General features: G+C 36.2%; 1 long non-coding RNA gene across 1 annotated transcript; it reads right to left on the bottom strand.

The window, feature by feature from the left end:
* Positions 1 to 250: 250 nt before the first annotated feature.
* Positions 251 to 12277, bottom strand: LOC136829469 (uncharacterized). The gene is made up of 3 exons (XR_010850397.1): positions 12186 to 12277; positions 2912 to 3005; positions 251 to 2787 (listed from the first exon to the last, which is right to left on the bottom strand). It is a non-coding gene; the product is annotated as an uncharacterized lncRNA (long non-coding RNA).
* Between the last annotated feature and the right edge of the window lie 6651 nt (positions 12278 to 18928).

An 18928-nucleotide genomic window follows, 5' to 3' on the forward strand; every position in this document is an offset into this window, starting at 1 on the left:
TATACTTTGATCAATAAAATACATAGACATACTGAATACTTTGATCAATAAAATACATAGACATACTGACAGACAGAGTATGAATTCAAACTTTACAAGTACAAACACAAACATTAATTTTGTCTCCTTCGAAAAACAAGCAAGTTGTTTACATTGATTTTTTATCATACAAACCTATAGAACCATTTTGCCGTTGAGTCAACGTTCCCAGGATGCACCACGTGGAGGCGGCCCTACTTTGCATCCCTTTTTTTTTTTTTTTTTTTTTTCAGGCCCGTAGCCAACTTTTGAAACTGAGCTTTGCACACTAACATTTTAGAGCTTTTACACTGACTCTTCATTACTTAGACTTCTTTACTATTTACTGTACAGAGCTTTACTGTTACTATTTGTACCCATAATAGGCCGTGAGCAGGCAATAGGCCTATCGCGTCTTATAAACAAGCTTATCTCGACTAAATGTTAGAAATGTTAATATTTCTGATTTTTAAAATTATGTATAATAAATATAAAAAGTTGAAACCCATTAGAACAGCTACATTACCAGAGGCGCTTTCCGAGATGATGGAAAGGAAAATGACACGTTTGAAATCGTTCCCCGCCCTTCCCCTGGCTACGGGCCTGCAATCTATTGAACTTATTGTTGAATCAAGTTTAGTCTAATTAAGGCAAGATTAAACATGAGTGTTTTCTTAAATTTAATTAAAACTAAATACGCGTCTCGTATTATAGTTTTGTGACCCGACAGCTGAAAAGTTAAAATAAATGATCGATTATGAAGTTTCCCTGACTATAAAGAAACACGTCAAGCAAATGCAAGGTTTTAGAAAATAATAATGCACTTCTCAGAAACTTAAAATACTCATAACACTAAATAATGTAATGCGTAAACAGAAACCTAAATTACTAATAAAATCAAAGCATTTAATCAGAAATATACTCTAGATTTAAATGTGTAAGAAAATGAAATGCAAAACAAAAACATTAGAATGGCACGTGATATAAAATTTACGTCAAGCGCTGGGACGTGTGAGTTCATCCAGCGCTGAAAGGGAAACTGAGAGTAAAAAGGGTGTAACAGGAGGAAAACCTCACAGTTGCACTATGAAACAATTGTAAGGAGAGGGTGGAATGTAAGATGGAAGAAAGAGAATATGAACGGTGGTACAGTGAAAGGAACAAAAGATGTCCCAGCTAGGGGCCGAAGGGACGCTGCGAAGATTCTTGAGTAATGCCTACAGTGCACCGCGTGAGATGCACTAACGGCACTACCCCTCTCTACGGGGAAAGCAGGAGCATACTGATAATAAAAAAACAAACATGAGTTAAAATGAATAGTGTATCACAGTCTGTGCCCATAAGCTCTGTGTCTAAGGGAAGTCAGTGGTTATTTGCATTAATTTCTATCACACAAACCTACAGGACCATTTCGCCGTCGAGTCAACGTTCCCAGGGTGCCCCACGTGGAGGCGGCCCTGTTTTGCATCCTATTTTTTTTTTTTTTTTTTTTTTTTTTTTTTTTTCTTTTTTTCTTTTTTGTCCCGTAGCCAGCTTCTGAGATTGAACGTTGCACAATGACACTGCAAGACTTATTTGTCATTACATACACTTATTTATTATTTAGTATTCATAAATTGACAGTTACTATTTTGTATCTATAATAAGCAGCAAGTAGACTGAAGGCCTGTTGTTCAAGCAGACAATTTTATCTCAACTAAATGTTTAAAAAATACATTTTAATGGGAAGAATATTTAAAAAAGAAAATTTTAATTAAAATAACATTTAAAAAATGTAACTAGAAGAATATTTTTAAAAAGACAATTTTAATTGAATATGAGTTTTCCAAAATTCATTCAAAGTACAATGACAGCTTCTAAGCTGGTAGAAATGAAAATTATGTTTAAAACCTTCCCAATTTTTTTTTATGATGGCCAGAAACCAACGGCAACCCCCTCCCCCTTTCCCCTGGCTACAGGACCAACCCTACTGAACTTATTCATAAATGTTTTCTTAAATTTAAGGAAAAACATAAAATACAAAGCTTAAATTTAAAATACCAATAAAATTAAACATGTAACGCATAGATTTAAAATACTAATAAAATTAGAAAGTACAAAACTTACATTTAAAATCCTCACAAAATATGAAGTGCAAGGCTTAAGTTTAAAATCCGAATAAAATGAGAAAATGCAAAGGTTAAAGTTCAAATATTAATAAAATAAAACAAGAAAATAGAACAGCCTAATGAAGAAAAGTACATAACAGAAACTTAAATAATAATAAGACTAGAAAAACTGAAGCAATTTAGAGAAACCTGAAATATATAAAAAACACGTAATAAGAAATATAAACAAGGTTTAAATGGCTGTAAAGAAAAAGATAATAATAGTGAATAGAAAGGTAAGTCGAAGATAATAACATACCTTAATCAGTATATCTAAAAACAAATTATGTAACGGCATTATTTAAACAAATAAATTACGTAACATCATTATATCAAAGAAATTACGTTAAGGAAATAATTTGCTGACGACGAAAAGAGAAACTAGTAATTCCTAATTACATCACCTCCTGGAATCCCGGGATGGCGGGACGAAATTGCGGAACCCTACTTCTTGAGACGGATGATGAGACGTCCTTCATTCTGCGGATCAGGGATGCAACGAATACAACGATCTTCGCAGTACTTCTCGACGACGCCCTTCAAAACCGGCTCCCCATTAAGCGAATGCAGCCCTTTTCCGACGATAATCCTGAGTTCTTCTACGCCGTGTGCCACGCAGTCCCTAAGAAAAGAGTGCAAGATCTCCTTGCATTCCCCCTGGTTCAAACCATGAAAATCAATTATACATCCTACCTTAGACAGCCTTAAGCGTCTGTTCCGGGGAATGAGACGAAACATGATCTCACCTGACGCTTTCTCGAGGGCGGAGATTTGTCTGATGACGTCCACGTTCAGGAACCTCGTCCGACGGCTAAGCTTCTTGGCCTCCCAGCGAAGGAGCTGCAAGGGGGAAGAATGGGAGAGTTTAGTCAACTGTAATATTAAAGACTGTCAGATTTAGGGTTTGGTAGCACTCTTATTACAATCAATAATTCACTCAAAAAACAAAATGATGCCAGTAACCATAATGATTGCCCTGCCCTATTAACAAGGTTGATAATTGATAAGTGTTTCGTACCTGGCCGCATTCGAACCGATGCCTGGTTTAGAAACAACGACAGACAGGCAAGCTCTAGACCTTGGACAGAGGCTTAGGCTAGGATTCCATTCACGCGGTTGCATTTACATTTGCAGCGGTTAAAGAACACGAAAATAAAGCCTTGTTTCCGTAGACAAGGTTGCTTTTGCGGTAGCGTTGGCGTTATGCGCTCTCAGTGTCCAATGTTCGATGCACCGATTGAAAACGAACCCGCTTGGTAATGAGCGCCAATATGGCGTCACGATGTTGCAGCGTCTACTTCATTGTTGCCACACACAAGTGGGCTTCGCTTTGAGTTATCCGTCATGGACACAACAATAAATTGAACATCTGCCCAACAAGAGAGTGACTGGTGCATGTGGCCTGAAATTGCCTCCCTACAAGAGTCAATGACACAAGGAAGAGCATTGCTGATATAAGAAGTGGAATACAAAATTTAGGCCAAAGGCCAAGCGCACTGACCTATGAGGTCATTCAGGGCTGAAACGGAAATTGACAGTAAAAGGGTTTTAAGGTGTGACAGGAGGAAAACCTCGCAGTTGCGCTATGAAACAATTGTTAGGAGAGGGGGGGAAAAAAGTAAGTATACCTTAGTTTTACCAGACCACTGTGCTGATTAACAGCTCTCCTAGGGCTGGCCCGAGAGGGGGAGGGGAAGTGAGATGGAATAAAGAGAATATGAACGGAGGTATAGTGAAATGAATGAAAGGTGTTGCAGGGGACAAAGGGACGCTGCAAAGAACCTTAAGTAATGCCTACAGTGCACCGTGTGAGGTCCACTAACGGCACTACCTACCTGGGGAACGTTGCTGGTATGATGGGATGTGAGGATTTGTATGGTATCATTCAGTTACACACTATGCAAATTAAAAAGTGTATATAAACCGGTTTAAATCTTAAAATGCGGTAATATTTGTTGATTTGTCGTTTGTGGAGCTTATTTGGCGTTTTGTATAAAGATCCACAAAGTAGCACTTTGTCCAAATTTACAGGTACAAGACATCAACGCAAAAATATAGGATGTTTTTTTTTTCCAGTTTGCATGCTAACATAGCCTAGACCAAATAAAATTTAACCAAGGCTTAACACAGCGTATGCCCATCCTTAAAGGAAAGCTTATCACAGATGATAGTTAGAATGCTTAGCTAGTACATGGAGTTATTTTATGTTTCTAGGAATTTTTTCTAGTTTGCATGCTAACATAGCCTAGACCAAATAAAATTTAACCAAGGCTTAACACAGCGTATGCCCAGCCTTATAGGAAAGCTTATCACAAATGACAGTTAGAATGCTTAGCTAGTACATGGAGTTATTTTATGTTTCTATGAATTTTTTATAAGTATGAAATGTGACGCAAAACACTCATCTGTAGCACATTTCTCATATATACAGTATATATATATATATATATATATATATATATATATATATATATATATATATATTCATGTATATATATAATTGTGTGTGTGTGTGTGTAGGTTTACTCTAAATATCCTGTCATTATTATCAAGACTAACAGTAGCATCACTACAAGATGGGTTACAGAAGTGTACTTATGTAGTCGAAACTAGTCTAGGCTACCTAATGTACATAATGTTCATTACCAGCCTGTAGTATAGGCATACATGCACACAAAACAATTGGGCGTCCATCCATACTTAGAAGTCTTCACAAAAACAGACTTAGTAGCAACCATATCGATCCTATCAAGAAGTATGCCAAATTCCTCTATAAAAATATTTACACTTGACCGTGGAAGTTTATAGATAACAACAAATGAGATTCACAGATTCAAGTATTTGAAGATTAATTCAAATACTTAGATCAGTGTATTCAAACCTACTGAAATATCGTTAGTGGCATCAGCAACCTCTTCTCCTCAATGATCCTTCCTGAAGGCTGTGTAGACTCTATCACTCACAAAGTCCTTTCCTGAACTATATCTGTATATGTTTTCCACTCTGTACTAGGAGTTGTCATCTTTACTTTAGTTTATAATATTTCCATCCTCTGCCTATTATCCAATGGCCTGCTTCAGACTGCATAGCAAAGCCGTCTTTCCAGCTCATACAAAGGTGTACGTATGCATGTATGTATGTATGTATGTATGTATGTATATATCAGTATGTTTATACAGTGTATATAACATATATAGTAATGTGTGTACTGTATATAGCATATATACAGTACAGTGTATATATGTACAGTACACATATCGTATATACATACAGATATATGCTAACGTTGCAATGAATAGAATTAATTATTAAGGCTAACATAAAAATATTTAAATTTATATGTATGGGATATGTAGGTCTATGTGTACCCGAGTCTAGAGGCTGTTTCTTTTCTTAAAAGGTATTCCCATTATCAATGCAAGTTGTACCTCAAATGATACTGTTGTTAACAAAGAAGTTGATGTGGACGGTGTGTAATTGATAGAAATCGATTTCTAGTCATTTTCTAAGTTGGAGAAGAAAAGCTTTTTGTTAAGGAAACCTGCTGCACACTAGAATATACCTGTATTACTTTAGCCTTCTTGTAATGTATAATTTAATTTGAAAGCATTGGAATATTTCTTCTGTTATGTTTAATTTATTCACATTGTCAAAATAACGTTCCTACATTGACAAAAAAAAAAAAAAAATTGCCTTATAGGATAGAAATTAAAGAAAAGAAACAGCCTCTAGACTCGGGTACACATAGGCCTACATATCCACTACATGAATTTAAAAATTTTTATGTTTTATGTTAGCCTTTATCAATTCATTCTATTCACAGTAACTTTAGTATATATATATATATATATATATATATATATATATATATATATATATATATATATATATATATATATATATATATATATATACTATTGTACTGTACATATATATACTGTACTGTATACTGTATATGCTATATACACACACTACTATATATATGTTATATACACACTGTATAAACATACTGTATATATACGTGTATATATATATACAGTAGCCTACATACACCTTTGTATGAGCTGGAAAGACGACTTTGCTATGCCGTCAGAAGCAGGCCACTGGATAATAGGCAAAGGATGGAAACATAAACTGAAGTAAAGATGTCAACTCCTAGTACAGAGTGAAAAACATATAGATATACTTCATGAAAAGACTTTGTGAGTGATAAAGTCTACACAGCCTTCAGGAAGGATCATTGAGGAGAAGAGGTTACTGATGCCCTTAACGACATTTCCATTATCTATACGAGGTCTGCCTCAAAAGTAATGAGCTTCATTTTTCTTATATATATATATATATATATATATATATATATATATATATAGGCCTACTCTAAATATCTTATTATAATCAAGACTAACAGTACCATGACTACAAGATGGGTTACAAAAGTGTACTTCCGTAGCCGAAACTAGTCTAGGCTACATAATGTTCATTGCCTCATTACCAGCCTATAGTATAGGCATACATGCACGCAAAACAATTGGGCGTCCATCCATACATAAAAGTCTTCACAAAAACAGACTTAGTAGCAACCATATCGATCCTCTCAAGAAGTATGCCACATTCCCTTATAAAAATATCTACACTTGACCGTGGAAGTTTAAAGATAACAGAAATTGAAATTCACTGATTCAAGTATTTGAAGTTTAATTTAAATACTGGGATCAGTGTATTCAAACCTGCTGTAGTTACCTGAACTATCTTAGTAACCTGAAGACGAGAGCAGTTTCGAAGAATAACGTGTCCAACTCTCCCCTACCCCCCCACCACCAACCTCTCTCCGGAAGTGAAAGAAACTGAGTGAGAGAAGTCATATCAAGACATTACAGTAGCCTTCTTTTAACCCATTATTTAACTTTGAGTGCATTTTCATTCACATGTTAGCTTTTATTCATTCACACGACCCACATAACGTTCCTATAGTAAAGAGCAATTAGCCTAGGTTACACGTAGGTCTACAAATCCGCGAGACATTTAATCTGTATAACCTTCCTATAAGATAACTTGCCTGCGAAAAATAATTTAATTTATTTTTTATAGTCTTTACCGATTTACTTATTACAGTAAGGGCATGATATAAATATAACGTATAGTATGTATAATATACAGTATAGAAAATATACTGTACTGTTTATCATATATACTACATATACTGAATATATATATATATATATATATATATATATATATATATATATATATATATATATATATATATATATATATATATATATATATATATATATATATATATATATATATATATATGATGACTATAGTAGCCTAATAAAACATAGTGCCCTTATATGAGCAGGAAAGAAGACTTACTTTGCAAGTAGTTAGCGAGCAGGCAGTTGGAAAACGTACAGAAGATGGAAATATTCAAAACCGAAATGAAGATGAAAATTCAAAACATAAGAGAGGAAAACATATGAAGATATACTTAAGGAAACGAATTTGAACGTTGAAATCTACACAGCGTTCATGAACGATCACTAAGGAGAAGAGGTTGCTGATGCCATTAAAGGTATTTTCCCATTTTCAATACGAGTTCTGCCTCAAAAGGTACTGTTGTTAACAAAGATTTGGAAACTGAAATTAAAAAATAGTAATAATTGAAACGCCTTTTACTAAGAAATTAATATAGACGGTGTGTAATTGATGTAAATTAAGCTTGTTGTTTACGAAACCTGCTGCACATGAAAATATAACTTTATTACTGTAGATTTCTTGTAATGTATAATTTAATTTTGGAAGCACTGGAATATTTATGTTACGTTTGATTTATTCACACTGTCAAAATAACGTTCATATGGTGACAAAACTAAAATTTCCTTATAGGCTAGAAATTAAAGAAAAGAAACAGCCTCTAGACTCGGGTACACATAGGTCTACATATCCCATACATAAATTTAAAAACTGTTTTGTTAGCCTTTATTGATTCATTGTATTCATAGTAACGTTAGCATATATTGTATATATATATATATATATATATATATATATATATATATATATATATATATACTATTTGTGTACAGTACATATATATATATACTGTACTATATGTATGCTATATGTACACAATACTATATATGTTATATACACTATAAATATACTGTGTATGTATATGTATGTATGTGTATGTATATATATATATATATATATATATATATATATATATATATATATATATATATATATATATATATATATGAGCTGGAAGGACGTCTTTGCTATGCAGTCAGAAGCAGGCCATTGGATAATAGGCAGAGGATGGAAATATTATAAACTTAAGTAAAGATGACAACTCCTAGTACAGAGTGGAAATCATATAGTTCAGGAAATGACTTTGTGACTAATAAAGTCTACAGGCCTCTGGCCTTCAGGAAGGATCAAAGATCCTTCCTGAAGGCCGTGTAGACTTTATTAGTCACAAAGTCATTTCCTGAACTATATGATTTCCACTCTGTACTAGGCATATTCTCCTACAGTTCAGGCAAAAGGATTTGGTAGTGATAAGTCTTCACACAATTCAGGATATATCATTTTGAAGAAAACTTATGTTGCTAAAATACCCTTATATTTATACCCTTTATCAATACGAGGATTACCTTTGAGAGGTAATGTTATTGTCAGTTTTGCTAACACATACAGCACAGACGTGGCAGCAACCAGAATATAGAATAATGTAGAGGGGAAACAAACCAAAAATATGTAAATGTTATGAAACCTTTTGGAGTTATAGAAGATAAGCTGGTTGTTAGAGAACCCTATTGCACATGGGACAACTCATTCACATCGTTGTAAAATGTGAAATACTGAACATTAAATTCACAAGAGTATTCATGAAAATGGTGAAACAGAGGGATGTATAGCATAGTTGTGCTGACCTGTTTTTACTGTCAGAGGTATGAGCATCTGGAGAAGGAACGCCAACAATACACTATTCTTTGGCAGTTGTGGTGGCAATCATGCAACGACAGAATGCAACTTTGGGGAAGTAAGATGCATCAATTGTGCGAGAATGATTAGGCTAGATACCAATCATCGAGTGAATCGATAAGCTACAGCTAAAGCAATCGGTGACCACGGACAAAAAATATGCGCTGAAATGCGGTTTTGTAAATTTCTGTTAGAAATAAAACACTGCAAATTAGAGAGTAGAAATATGAAGTTTCCTGGTATAAAAGGATTAGTTGTTGCTGAAACGCCGTGTATGTAAAGGATATGTTATCGGTAACCTTTCCTAAGAACAGCTTGGATAGGCCGTCCGCAGGCCTACGCGGGAGCCTAGCCTAGGCCAAGCTTCTTTTTCTCGATATCACTAGACTAAAGCCCCTTTTACACGGGTCAAGTAGAGAGGCAAGTCAAGTGAGCAAATGGACGGCTTCTCTTTCGAAGGCAAGTGCTTGTATACACAAAGCCAGTGAATCAGGCAACTAGCCTCTCAGTTTGTGCTGTGCATTTGGAGCATCCACATACATTCTTTGTTTTACAATGGGTCTTATGACGACTGTAATTAAAAATGTGTCGAAGTTATTGTATAGTGAGATGCTAGATATAATTGAGGAGGAGGTTACTCAAGAAAAGCGAATTTGGGTACGGGAGTGGATAAAAAGGAGAAATGAACATGGGGGCTTTATCAACTCTTTTAAGAGAGATGTATTGGGAAGATCCCAGTGAATATAGATCCTGCTTGAGGATGTCCTCAAGAGTTTTTAATAAGCTACTTAATGCAGTTGGCCCGGAGATACAGAAAAATTATACCTTGATGAGAGATGCATTACCAGCTAAAATCAAATTAGAGTTAACTCTCACATATCTAGCAACTGGATACTCATTCAGAAATCTACAGCACCAATTTTGGGTTTCAGTTGCTTCAATTTCGAAGATTGTCCCAGAAGTTTGTGACACAATTTACAACAAGCTGCATGAATATATGAAGGTAAGATACACAAAATGAAAATTTAAGTTTTATGATGCCCTTTTTTTACATCTTGTTTGTATCATGATTTGCTCTACTTATTTTTGAAAAATAAATTACTTTTGTAGTACAAAAATAAAAAAATATATTTTCTGTAACAAAATATATTTTTACTTAAAAAAATAAAAAAGAAATAGTACTATAAACATTTATGCTTCAGTATAAAATTGTTGTTAACTTGTTGCAAAATGCATTTCTACTCTGGGACTTAAATAATCTTTATTTGTTACAAAGTAAATAATTGTTCTATTAAAAAAATGAGAACATTCCTTTGTTACAAAAATAAGTTTCTCCTCTTTCCAAGAATCAGAACGGCTTTATTTGAAATATGTATAAACACTTGCTGTAAAATTTGTTCTTAAAAAAATAAAAATCTGCTCCTTAGCATTAAAATAAAAAAATAATTATAGTAATTCCTGTAAAATAAGTGAAATTATTTACTTATTTCATGATTTACTAAAGTAATGAAGTTTAATAAAGAAAAAAAAAAACCAGAGCACTAGATCTACATTACACCATCGCCAAACTCACTGAGGCTTGAAATGGCAGATGGTAAATTATCATGGCAGGACAGAATACCTCATTAAAGATTAAAAACAGTGTCACTGAATTTTTATATCAAAATATATGTCTAGAAAAGATTAGTACGGTTTATTAGGTTAGGCCTAGGGATGTGCAGTGTTCAGCTACAAATTAAAGCATATATATAGCCTAATGTAACCTAACTTGTTTGATTAATAAATGTACTCGCCAAATTACTTTGTGATGTTCGTTTTAGTGTTCATTCTTTCATTATGTCTTTCATTAGTGGAAATCATTTAATTGCAGGCTTATATAAACACATCTTGAGTACCAGCACCAGATCTTTCTGACTGTTCTACTTTACTTTGTTCTTGCTTAAATGTTGTCCTTAAACTTTTAATTTTCTGTTTTACATCATTAACTGTATAATTTTCAATTTCCATTTTCTTGCATTTGTCCACGAGAGCACCCCTTGTTTCGATATGCATGTTCCACAAACACTCATGCACCATATACAACAGTACATACTTGTATGTTACATCTTCAGTCCACTTCGAGGGCATTTCTGAATATATAAAACAAAACGATGAGTAAAATAAAATAACGGTACTATTCGGCACAACGTCTGTCCTGCAACTGAGCTGGAAATTCAAGTGCATGTTCACATGAGTCAAGTAGGTAGCAAGTAGCTTGCCAGTGGTGAATGGAGGGGCAGCAACTTGCCTCAAAATAGACCTCGTGTCTATTCACTTGACTTGGTCTTCTGCTTGACTGTCAACTTGCTTCTTACTTGACTTGCACAAAATATTGATCAAGTGTAATGTTTACACCCATCAAGTTACTTGAAGCAAGTTACTTGCACACTTGACTTGCCTCTCTACTTGACCCATGTAAAAGGGGCTTAAAGGAGGAAACAACCCACGAAAGTATCGGGTAGTTTGCAGTTTACGTTGAAGTCACGTAACGCCGTTTGTCCCGTCCGCCATGGTATCCGCCAAGGTAAGTAGTTCCACACGAAAAGCCATGTTCTCTATCTTTCTGGGGGGGTCAAGCGCCCCCCGGCTAGGTAAGGACACGTTGCACTAGGTTAGCTTAGGTTGGTTAGTTATGGTTTCGTCATTTTAGTACCGATTTCTTATGGTGATATTCCTCCGCGACTAGAACACTGGCAGACTACACCCGCGTCAACGTAAACTGCTGGCGCTCCAAAGTATCTTATATGCCACAATTTTTTATCTCTTTGACAAAACAGAAACAATTCTATGGTAAATCGAAATAAGAGTCTGCTCTGTGGTTTGTTTTGGTTGCACCAACAGCCGCTACAACTCCGGCTTGTTTCGGAACAACACACATGCACTCACGCGTTATATCGTCTAATATGGACATTCATTATAACATACGAATAACTTACACCCAGTTAAATTTAAAAAAATGTTTGAACAAAGAAATAAGAAAGCACTCACCTCTACTTCTGGTGGAACGTTGGCCATGAGTACTCTGGAGGCGGTCGGCAACCTGCAAAGCGTCTTTACTCTTCACGGGTCTTGAGACGAGTGAGAGACGACCTGATTTTCGATTACAAAATGGCCGTTCTTTTGGGGGGCGGGGTCGGTGAGTACGAATTTGTGGAATTTCCGAAAAAAAAATTGCAAGATAATAGAACAGAGGTGAAATTTTATACCAGATCCAAACATTTCGGTGAATATGTTATACCTTTGATAATATTACATGTAAAAAATAACATCAGCTCCTGACCTTGGTCATTCTCGAGGTAAAAAATAACATCAGCTCCTGACCTTGGTCATTCGCGAGCCAATCAGAACCATTGGGTCTGGGCTTTTTCGTAGACTAGGTAGTGAACTTCAAGGAATGATATTTTCCTTAAGGCGGTGATAATGATATTTGCCTCTACTGTGAAAATGGAGCATTGAACCTGCCTTTCCAGAGCTGTGCACACTAAAAACGCCTGAAAGATGAGAAGACCATAGATAAAGTCTAATGGAATGTGAAAAAATCCAATTGATTATGTGTTATAGAAATATGAAAACCGACCAAGCTCATCCAAAAAAACAGCACCCATGGTGATAGATTTGGAGAAAATTGGTAACCTATGAATTTGCTTTGCCAGTTGGATGAATGCTTACAATTATGAACAACGGAGACCACAGAGAGAAGAATTGATTATGGTCGAGAAAGTTACAGACACGACGCCAGAAATATGGTGAATGAAACGGAATTACTCACGACTGGGAGAAATGTTCAGACTGAACGGTTCAGTACAGCACAGTGCATGGCGGCCAAACCACCACCAGAATAGACCCAAATTCCCGATGTAATAGCAAACAGCTTGAAAGGCGATTTAGAAAAATCTACCTACCCGCAAAACACCTACGAAAGTGAGAGAGAAAGAAATTAAGTCTGCTGTTTCACGCAGCAAAAAAGCGTTTCCGCCATCACATTTCCATGAACCATTTCACCCAGCAAGCTGTGGAAGAACCATCAACCAGTAAATTACCGGTTATTATCTGTTCATCAAAACAAATCACACTGCAGAGTACAGACGAACCCAAGATGGATTTCCGTTCAAACACCACAATGATGGTAAGTTTACCAACTAAACTTTATGCTGTGTTCATTTATGCAGGCTAATGTTGATTTTACATTAAGGTACACGATTTTTAATGAGAACAGCAAGTAATGTATCAAGAGAAAGTATTGTTTTCCAGGCATTTTCAAAAACGCAGTCAAAGTTGAAAGCCTAATAACTCAAAAATACAGTACAGCAGGAACAGTACCTATTAGTACAAAATAAATTCATGCACAGATGCATATGAGACCAACCGAACAATATTTCAAGAACAGGTATTTAAGAGTAATTTACACAAGGTTAAAGATACAAAGCCGAGTTTAGGTACTCATTACAAAGTACAGTAGCAAATTTTATTGCTAAATCGTTACATTTCTGCCTTGATACACACCTGTAGGCTTTATATTGAATTGTCTAAATGATTTCAAGCAGAACATGTTATTCCTTTAAATTTTTATATCAATCGAAAAAGTATTACTCCAAGATGAAATTTAGTGATACTGTTGGAAGATAGGTGATAGAAAAAAAGGATATAGGAACCTGAAGTAGGCAAAGCTATGTCATGTGAAAGATAAAACAAGGCTATAATGCATTAGGTAGGCTATAGCCTAGGCAAGGAATGCCCCCAGTATTAAGGTATCTGACGCCTATGCACCTTTATATGACCTAGGTTAGTTAGGTTAGGTTAGCATGCAAATCATTGATTGCCAGAGCCTAATTTTCTGGTAAGGGTGGGATCCAGGGGTTATTAATTACACACATGAACCATACTTCTCTTCAACAGTTTATCATGTATTCTGTTTTTTTTTCTTTTTTGACCAAGATGATAGAGTTGTAGATTACTGTAATGCAAATATTTAGATATTTAAAGTAAAAAACTGGATTTTATTACCCCAAGTAATAGAAGTACATGTACAAGATTTAGTAAGTATACTAGACTTTGTGACATGTGTAATATTAGTGCAGTGATGTTTTAAGGTTTGCCTAAGGGTATTTTTTCTCCAGCAAGAGCCCAATCCTTCAGATCATCAAATAGTGGTGCAAACAGACCCATAACATTACTTCAGTAATATTTCACATGTAACAGAGTCCATTATAAGTATACTAAATCTTGTAATACTGTACAACTATTACTTGGGTAACAAGGTCGAGTTTTTTAAACTTTAATATCTAAATGTTTGCATTACATCTATAACTGGTACTCGCATACAACAACTAATTTTGCAGTACAGCAAACAAGGGTAATTATAAGTACTAGCTCTGCGCCTGATTTTACCTTGGAAACTGGTTTTTTCTACACTTTTAGGGCAGCTGATAATGGCGGTGAGTTTGTTTGTTGTCGGCCAACTGTTATTTGCCCCTTAACTGTAGTCAGCAGTAAAGGGGGACTATGGGAATTTGGGGTTTTGGGTGGGGAGAACACTTGAACGGAGTGGACATGCTTACGTTGAGGAGGCGCCCCTTGGAGGGGGGAAACGCCAGGAGCCATTCGCCAGTATATCACTGTGTTTAGTACTGGCACCTGGGGGTTTATGTGTATTTTGCCGTAAATTGAAACTTTAGAAGTACCAGAAACGAACATTATCCCCCCAGCCCCCCTTTTTCCTCAGTAAGGAGTCAGACTGTGTACCAAAAGCTCCCCTATAAGACTGCGCATGTGTGGCAGCATTCAAAATAGCTGTAGTACTTTCCTATCGGGTCCCCTACCTTGTTGGATGAAGTTCTGTGGTTAATTACAGATTAATTACAATCGTGCGACAAAAATTGAAGGTAAATCCATAATCAGCAACCAAAAAACTGTAGAAAAAGTTAAGTTAAAGGAAAAGTTAAGTATACCTTAGTTTTACTAGACCACTGGGCTGATTAACAGCTCTCCTAGGGCTGGCCCGAAGGATTAGACTTATTTTACGTGGCTAAGAACCAATTGGTTACTTAGCAACGGGACCTACAGCTTATTGTGGAATCCGAACCACATTATAGCGAGAAATGAATTTCTGTCACCAGAAATAAATTCCTCTAAAAAAAAAAAATCCTATGCACCCTACTAGACTAAGCTATACTGTGAAACAGGCTAAGGGTGACTTAGCTGGTTTTAATAGTTGCAGTACCTAAGCATCATGTGCAGTTCCTTCCACTAGTTATAGTTAATAACCAAGAGGTACCTAATTCCATCCCACCAGGCTAGGCTACCCTGGACTAGCCTAATTGTGCAGACTTCAATAATAGCCATGCCTAAACTTCACAAGTTTTCTTCCAACTTTCACAGTAAAGGTTGGTTACCACCCCCCCCCCCCACAAATTGAAAAAATAAATGTATAGGCTATGCTAGCCTAGTTATGCAAGTGAACCTGATTTTGGAACTATCCACATGGCCAAACTTAGGACGGATAAAAGTAAGTCCAAAATATATTGCAGTTCAGAATAAAAGTAAGTCCAAAAAATATTGCAGTTCAGTCATTGACTACTTAAATACTACAATAACGCATATGCATGCATCAAATCCAACTTGTATCTCAGGAAATGCACCCCAGTTCCAGGTCTACATAAGAAGGCTAGGCTATGTAGGTGTTTTTTCACCTTTTATTTTTTAATACAGTGGATGTTTGGGGTTCCACAAAACTGGAATTCCCTTTTTTTTTTTTTTTTTTTTTATAAGGATGTTTGTTTTGCTCAGCATATGTTTTCTTTAGCTAATTCATCCAGCTAATATATAGTAATAATAATTTGTTAGGATGCTCTACTGTAGTAACATTGTCAGGCAAATCGAATTTTTGTATGGATGTTATAGGTGAATACTGTACGTACAACATTTCTTCCGTTTAAGGAGCCATATTTCTAAAACTATTGTATCCTATTATGCAATCATTTTTCTGTCTGCTTTTGCACAAACAGTTGTTTCTGTCGAGAATTTCTCCCAACAGTTGTTTCTGTGGAGAATCTCTCCCAACGATAACTCAGTTACTGATGGCTCTCTCCCGTTGTTCTGGGTGAGGATATACAATTAAAGAGCAATGGCTTCAAACCAGCACTGTAAGATGGCAGGTACACAAAACATGAGTACATTTTCTAAATTTTATTGTAAAAATGAACTATAACAAAAAAACATACCCAAGCTATTTAAAATTAAGTTACTGTGAAAAATATATGCAAATTTGCAGCAACTTTACATTAATACGAACTATAGCAGGGTTTACCTTCAAGAGCGAACAGAACAAGGGACAAAGGATGAATTTCTGGAACGTGGTGGCTGAATCAAGGCACAAAAGTTACATTAAGTTTGCTATAATTTCACTGATATCGCTATTTACTCAAGCCTAGAATTTTGCCCATCGGGCTCACCAATGCTCTGCTACTTCACAACACGTTTCAATTCAACACAGAAGCGGAGATGGGCATCAATTAAATCAGATTACAATTACTATAATTACCTAAAATGTTGTGGTCAGTCTAGCAGGTGGCCTCCTGGGAAAGACTCAAAACAAGCGTCTAATCTACTCAGCGCTAGAAGAATGAGTCAGAGTCAGGGAAGCGTTTCGCCTTGGCTTGACCAAAGAATGTCCTCTTCAGAAATTTCAAGGTTTTAACTACGTTACTGTAAGCAAATTTCTTGGTTCCATAACTCTAATTAATCAAAAGTTCAGCGTTAGTGTATTCCTCAATAATAAAAGACATGTAACAAAAGAAATAGCAATATCATTTCGGATCAGAAACATCACATAAGTTCTCCACATCACTTATTTCTTGCCACGTAAGTCATTACATCTCGTTTGCTCATTCTACTGATCTCTAAAATTGACTAGATAGATGGTTTTGTTGGTAAAATCCCCGCAGAAGATTTTGTGAAGAGTTTCTTTTTCATTTTGAAACACCACACGCAATTTTACATATGAAAAGCAGAGTTGTTGCTTTCCATTTCATCATTAATCCTTCAAATTTTATATTAGAAAAACTGAATTGCTATAATTTCACTGATATCGCTATTTACTCAAGCCTGAATTTTGCCCATCGGGCTCACCAATGCTCTGCTACTTCACAACACGTTTCAATTCAACACAGAAGCGGAGATGGGCATCAATTAAATCAGATTACAATTACTATAATTACCTAAAATGTTGTGGTCAGTCTAGCAGGTGGCCTCCTGGGAAAGACTCAAAACAAGCGAGACTCAGCGCTAGAAGAATGAGTCAGAGTCAGGGAAGCGTTTTCGCCTTGGCTTGACCAAAGAATGTCCTCTTCAGAAATTTCAAGGTTTTAACTACGTTACTGTAAGCAAATTTCTTGGTTCCATAACTCTAATTAATCAAAAGTTCAGCGTTAGTGTATTCCTCAATAATAAAAGACATGTAACAAAAGAAATAGCAATATCATTTCGGATCAGAAACATCACATAAGTTCTCCACATCACTTATTTCTTGCCACGTAAGTCATTACATCTCGTTTGCTCATTCTACTGATCTCTAAAATTGACTAGATAGATGGTTTTGTTGGTAAAATCCCCAGAAGATTTTTGTGAAGAGTTTCTTTTCATTTTGAAACACCACACGCAATTTTACATATGAAAAGCAGAGTTGTTGCTTTCCATTTCATCATTAATCCTTCAAATTTTATATTAGAAAAACTGAATTGATATATGGTAGTCTTTTTGATGAATGTTACAGGAAAAATAAATATAGGCGAGAGGAGAGTAAATGCAGAAGCTGTATATAATGAAAGCGGTACCAGGCGAGAAGACTATGTATGTTTTCCTTCCTCCGACAAACATAGTTGGTTGTACTGTGACCTCTGTTTTGCTCGCCTCACGTCAGGCACTACATTTCTGCTTGCAAGACCTATTGACCTGTCTGTTTGTTGTTAGAATAAATTAGTAAGTTTGTAGATGCAGCCTCTTACTCATGTCTTCGCTACATTGGTGACCACAGAGATGTCCAGCCCAGCCAGCCACAATGATGACAGCCTCCCCAGCGACACCATCGCCGCTGCCTCCATACGCCTGCCCCCATTCACGCCCCACAACCCAGAGGCTTGTTTCTTCAGGGCGGAGACAATCTTCCGATCAAAGAAAATCACTTCCTCGGCAGGCAAAACAGACACGGCGTCTGTTTTGCCTCGAATCCCTGCCAGACGACATTTTCGAACAAGTAGCAGAATGGCTAGCAGAACTGCAAACCCCCATCACCTACAAATCACTGAAGGATCAGCTGAAGTTATCCTTCAGCATGCCACCCGTCCAAAGAGCCAGGAAATTCCTGAACACCTTGGGGGCAGCCATAGGAGAGGAGAGGCTATTGCATGTCTACAAACAGTTGCGGCAGCTCATAACACTACCTGCCGCAGACGGCCATCCCAAGACAACCCTGGACATGGTGAGAGAGGTCTTTCTCACAAAACTGCTCCACCAAACAGTGGTAGCCATGCCCAATGCCTCCACCATTCCCATTGACAAATTCCTAAAATTAGTTGATGCAATACACATGACCCACGAGGTAGCAGAGCCCAGCCAACCACCCATAGCAGCAGCAGCACGACGGTCCCAGCAGGCAACCAACACAGAATCCAACAGCAACCCAGAGGAACTGGCCACCCCTATCCATAAGCAAAACTTCTCCAAACAGTTCATCA

The sequence above is a fragment of the Macrobrachium rosenbergii genome, chromosome 44 (genome assembly GCF_040412425.1).
Source record: "Macrobrachium rosenbergii isolate ZJJX-2024 chromosome 44, ASM4041242v1, whole genome shotgun sequence".
NCBI lineage: Eukaryota > Metazoa > Arthropoda > Malacostraca > Decapoda > Palaemonidae > Macrobrachium > Macrobrachium rosenbergii.